We start from the raw sequence: 6,000 nt of genomic DNA on the forward strand, positions 1-6,000 counted from the left end.
TCTCTGTCACAGATTTCATAAGTTTTATTAAGCAACACTTCAGAAAATGGGCAAAGGTTTCCTTACCCCTGTGAAGACTATGTGTGGATGGTACACAGGACAGATGTCTCCAGTGCGTGCTATTTTTCATTCAAATTTATTCTCCCTTTTGCAGGCCAAACTAGTAGTCCAGATATTTTCCATTAGTATTTGCAAAGTCTCTGGCCAATTTGGCAGTTCTATCAATTAGACCATCTATGGGAGATCTCCATGAGCAGCTGCATATGCAATGCAGTTCGGGTTTCACATTTACATATTTCATCTGAATAACCAGATACTTTTATTGCTAATGTAATCTAAGCAACTAGAAGAGAAAATGAAGCCAGAATAACCTTTCCACACTTTCTTCTCTCTTTCTTGTGAACTGCCTTCAATTTCCCCACCTCAAACAATTATTCTATACAAACGTCATCAACTTTTTTTAATGGATCATTCACTACATTTAAACCACTCTCCTGGCTCATGTAAATCATATCAAGTTTTTCTCTTCATTATTACTGTTCACAGCAAACTTAGGGTCCCCTTTCTTTTGCTAATCTCAAGGTGAATTTTGCTGCTCGCAAATGTGATACTGAACTTCATTTCTACTTTATCTGCCTTACTTATTGAAAGTGAAGGAATCACACACACACACACACACACACACACCACAGTTTCTTAGGCACAGAGACTCCAAGCTATTTGTTTCTCTGATTGTCCTGTGGATGCAAAAAGACAAGAAATGCAGAAGAGACATGCTAGGTTTTTGCACCCTAGTCTGCTTCTGCAAAAAGAACAAAGAGCTTATGTTTCTAGAACTAGCCTTTACCCCTACTCCTTTCTATACACAGGATGCCAGAGTGACCTCGTCAAGCTCCTGTGTCTGTCCACCAAGATGCTCTGGGAAGAGACTCTATTTGTACATGGAAAGAGGATAAGAGACCAGAAGAAAAATAAGTCTCATCTCACTGTGAAGTCAGAGTGCGTAATGTAGAAGCATAACATAGGATTTGCTTCTCTGGAAGGTGTATTAGGATGCATTTATCCACGAGAATGAATAAAACTGATTATCAGGGGTTTAAATAAATGGGAAATTATTATTAGATAATAAATTTGAAGGTAAATGATTGGTAGCATGGATTCAGTGGCTCAGCGATGTGATGACCGTTGTCTGATTCATTCTCTTTCCATCATAGTCCATGAGGTAACTGCCACAGCCCCAGGAAACAGGTCCCCATTCAATCAGCAGGAACAAGGGGACAAGGAGAGACCCCACTAGATGTCTCTTAGCTCTTATTAATCACAAGGCCACCCTAAGTACTAAGGTAGCTGGGAAAGCAAGTATTTTACTTTTCCAGTTTCTATAATTGGAGTTGAAAAGGGAGAAAAAGTTAAGATTAAGTGCTGGGCAAGCCAATCAACAATATCTGCCACAGAAGGGATTCCAGGCTCAACCATACACATTTATTTGGAAATAACCAGGATGCCCGTTACCCTTCTTGATGCTGACTAACACTCAACACCCAATAATATTGTCCACTTACATATGGGACATCTTCCTTGCTTCATAGAATTTGAGCAATTTGCAGGTCTGCAGTTTTATCTTTAGATATTCTTGCCACTCAGGTTGGTATGATCCAGCCATTATAGAGGTTATGTATTCTATATTCATGTTATATATTCTATGTGCATGTATGTGGGCTAAGTCGCTTCAGTCATGTCCAACTCTTTGTGACCCCATTAACTGCAGCCTGCCAGTATCCTCTGTCCATGGGATTTCCTAGGGAAGAATTCTGTAGTGGGTTGCCTTGCCCTCCTCCAGGGGATCTTCCCAACCCAGGGATTTTCATCTCGTAAATCTCCTGCATTGGCAGGTGAGTTCTTTACCACTACGCCACCTGGGAAGCCCTATATACTCTATACTCAGATTAAAATGTTAAATTGCAGGAAACTAAATTTAAAAAAACCCATCTCCTTCTTAAATCATTGTGTTCATTCTTTCATTATGTTTTGTTCAATATATACAATATGATGATCCTAATCACATCCCAAGCTCAATTTTTTTTTTCTTTTTGCAATTTCACATGGTGCCTGCAAGCCTGAAGATCCAGTTAGAAATTCTATTTGTCCTTAGTTTTTCCGCTTGTCTCAATTCTTCCTCTAATTCCGGCTCTATCCACCCAGTCTTTGATTTTTCTCATAGAACCCTTTGCTTTTCTAGTTATTTATCTCTGCCATAGAGAAAGGGCTTCCTCCCTTGGATGATGTGAAATGTTTCTCAGGACCACACAATGTGCCTTTTTGTGTGATGATGGTGGACAGATGTGGTTTTTCCAATGAGTTCTATTTTGCTTACTTATTTATGTATTCTTCAGACTTCAGTCTGCAGTCTGGAACAAAATAAATAAGGACATTCATTTCTCCTAATTTATATTGATGTGGATGTTCATTAATTTGAAATGATTTGTTAATTACACAAAGCTCTTGAACCCCTTTACTAAAAAAAATCATAGAATATATTAGGCAGAGTTTAAAAAATACATTTTTCTTTTAAAAAATTAGTGTTTTTTTTTAAAGCAAGCCTGCAGTACAATTTAACAAAAGATTATTTTGCACAGGACAGTTTTCATAATATTTATGGAAAAGCAGCCTGAGTAGATGTTCCATAACCCATGCATCAAAAACTTTCCAATTATATTTCTCCTCTTTGAAGCAGCTATTTTATGTCAATAGGGAAATATCTGATCCAGAAGAAAGTTTAGTAATTACCTTGCATTAACTCTTACTTTATAGATGAAAATATCGAAGCCACAGAAGCTGAACAACCACCAAATGGTGTGTGGTTTGTGAGTGGCAAAGCCAGGATTGTAAACCATGTTCCTGATCCCCAATTCTGAGCTCTTTCACAATCACCTACGTCTCAAGGGTTCACCCCTATGATGAGCAACTACAGCTATCATCCCTAGGTCTGGTGGATCATGTGGTGAAAGGCCCAAATAGCATAAATGGCTGCATGGCAGAGCTGTATCCGGAGCTAAGTAGTAGATGATGGACAAGGAATGAAAAGAAGGTGTAGAGCTAAGAAGGTAGGTAGCTAAGGAAGGTAGACTTGCTAACCTTGAATGATGGGACACAGGCACCATAGTCTCCATATTCACTGAGCCAGGTTGAACGTAGCAGGAAAAAAGGCTACAGATCCAAAAGAATGATGGAAAGGATCACTCCCAAAGACAAATCTCCTTTTTAGGAAATTAGACAAGCATTGCCTGGGAGAAGTTAGTTGCAGTTAGTACATTATTTCACTCATTATTCAGTTTAAAACATGTTAATCAGTTGACTTTCAGGTTATTTTAACAGTGTGGTAAAGTGAAGCAGGATAAAGGAAAGTATTGCCTTGCAGCCACTGTAGCTGAAAAACACTTTCAGAGGACTTGTACCAGCAGCATAACTAATGGGTCTTTTTTTTTTTTTTATTGAAACCTAGAATATTTTAATTTCCCATTGATCCAGCAAAGCTACTTCAAGAAATACATTCTAAGGATATCATCATGTATGTGCATGAAGGCTTACTAATATTCTTTGCAATACTGCTTAGAATAGCTTTAAAAATTGGAAACAACTTGCTAATGAAAGATGAGTTAGATAATGGGTCTTTTAAAAGCATGCTTACTCAAAGAAAATCCTTTTCTGACTTACTCAGGTCCTTCAGTTCAGTTCAGTTTGGTTCAGTCGCTCAGTCATGTCCTGTTCTTTGTGACCCCATGGACTGCAACACGACAGGCCTCCCTGTCCATCACCAACTCCCAGAGTTTACCCAAATTCACGTCCATTGAGTCAGTGATGCCATCCAACCATCTCATCCTCTCTTGTCCCCTTCTCCTCCCGCCTTCAATCTTTCCCAGCATCAGGGTCTTTTCCAATGAGTCAATTCTTCACATCAGGTGGCCAAAGTATTGGAGTTTCAGCTTGAACATCAGTCCTTCCAATGAACACCAGGACTGATCTCCTTTATGTAGGATGGACTGGTTGGATCTCCTTGCAGTCCAAGGGACTCTCAAAAGTCTTCTCCAACACCACAGTTCAAAAGCATCAATTCTTCAGTGCTCAGCTTTCTTTATAGTCCAACTCTCACATCCATACATGACTACTGAAAAAACCATAGCTTTGACTATGACCTTTGTTGGCAAAGTAATGTCTCTGCTTTTGAATATGCTATCTAGGTTGGTCATAACTTTCCTTCCAAGGAGTAAGCCTCTTTTAATTTCATGGCTGCAGTCACCATCTGCAGTGATTTTGGAGCCCCAAAAAATAAAGTCTGCCACTGTTTCCACTGTTTCCCCATCTATTTGCCATGAAGTGATGGGTTCAAATGCCATGATCTTTGTTTTCTGAATATTGAGCTTTAAGTCAACTTTTTCACTCTCCTCTTTGTTTCTCAAATCTTATTCATTTGTTCACTCAGTTATCATACTTAGGAACCACCTACCAGATCAGTATTTACAAAGAAGTGGCTTTTGTTTCATGTGATGGAGGCTTGGAAAACATAAAGTCCTTCTTTTAAAGTGTTTGAGCTTCCCTGGTGGCTCAGACAGTAAAGAATCCGCCTGCAATGAGGGAAAAACCTGGGTTTGATCCCTGTCTTGGAAAGATCCCCTGAAGGAAGGCATGGCAACCCACTCCAATATTCTTGCCTGGAGAATCCCCAAGGACAGAGGAGCCTGGCAGACTACAGTCCATGGGGTCGCAAAGAGTCAGACATGACTGAGTGACTAAGCACAAAGTGTTTGTAAATATTCATTCTGCCAATTTGAAATATGTTTTTGTGTTTGTATTCAGAGCAAACAATTCCAATATCTCATACTATAAAAGCTATTTATCTTATCTTATTGAATGTTAAACCAGCAACAAAACACTCCTAGAAGAATTGACTGTTAAAGAATAGGATGCATTCAGGGTATGTACTTACTTGAACCATGCATCATGTTGTATAAAACCTATTCCCAAATAAGTATAGCACTTAAATAAATTGCAGGATTATAATGATAACATTAACTAAAAAAAATTTTTTTAATGTCAGAGCAATTTCCTCACCATGTTGGATAAAGTTATTTTATGTACATTAAACATGTGGAAAGGACTTCGTTTTCTTTTCCATCTCTCCAACCCCAATTCCACACCAGTCTTCAGTAAAGTAGATTAAAGAGGAAGAGACTTTGTTAGAATAATACAGATATAAAACACATGAGCCAAATTAACTATGTGTCTCCATGTGTAATAATCATTCTCCAAGGAGCACGAGCTCCTGAATGACTCCACTCTCTTCTTCTTCTAGGGTCTTGGCTCTATTTTGGAGAATCAGATTCTGCAGATTCTGCATATCCCTACAAGGGACCTGAGGACCACATGATCTTCAGAGCGACACATGGACAAGAAACAGATCTTTCTCTTGTAAATATTACTGCCTTGTAGCGTATCTTGGAACTGTTATTTTATTTTGCTAAGAAGTTTATATTCCATCCTACCAAGTGATGGGGAGTTGTATTAGAGAAGAAAACCATGTCTTAATATACAGTTACATGTGTAATTAGCTCATATACAAACTACCTGAACAATTAAATCATACATGGAATTGCAAAAGCATTCCGCACATATTTTGGTTATTGTTTTGTCTTCCAGTGCGCCTTTAGCAAAAATTGTTAATATGCCTTAAGTCACTAGCCATGGAAGGCAAGAGGAAAGCATGTTTTGCACAGGCCCCAATGGATTCTATTGCCCAACCCTTTCCCTGCTATCTCCCCAAACCACTTCTACAGATCAGATCAGTCGCTCAGTCGTGTCCGACCCTTGCGACCCCATGAATCGCAGCACGCCAGGCCTCCCTGTCCATCACCAACTCCCAGAGTTCACTCAGACTCACGTCCATGGAGTCAGTGATGCCATCCAGCCATCTCATCCTCTGTCGTCCCCTTCTCCTCCTGCCCC

At 39.3% G+C, this 6,000-nt stretch overlaps 1 long non-coding RNA gene across 1 annotated transcript in view; it reads left to right on the plus strand.

The window, feature by feature from the left end:
* The window catches only part of LOC147374295 (uncharacterized), a 55,810-nt gene extending 50,155 nt beyond the window's left edge, over positions 1-5,655 (plus strand). Inside the window, exons 2-3 of the long non-coding RNA XR_015162604.1 lie at positions 870-999; positions 5,351-5,655. This is a non-coding gene — a long non-coding RNA (uncharacterized LOC147374295). The remainder of the gene's footprint in view (positions 1-869; positions 1,000-5,350) is intronic.
* Positions 5,656-6,000: the final 345 nt, after the last annotated feature.

The sequence above is a fragment of the Bos grunniens genome, chromosome 4, assembly GCF_055505025.1.
Source record: "Bos grunniens cultivar Pamir isolate PY7600 chromosome 4, Bosgru_T2T1.0, whole genome shotgun sequence".
Lineage (NCBI taxonomy): Eukaryota > Metazoa > Chordata > Mammalia > Artiodactyla > Bovidae > Bos > Bos grunniens.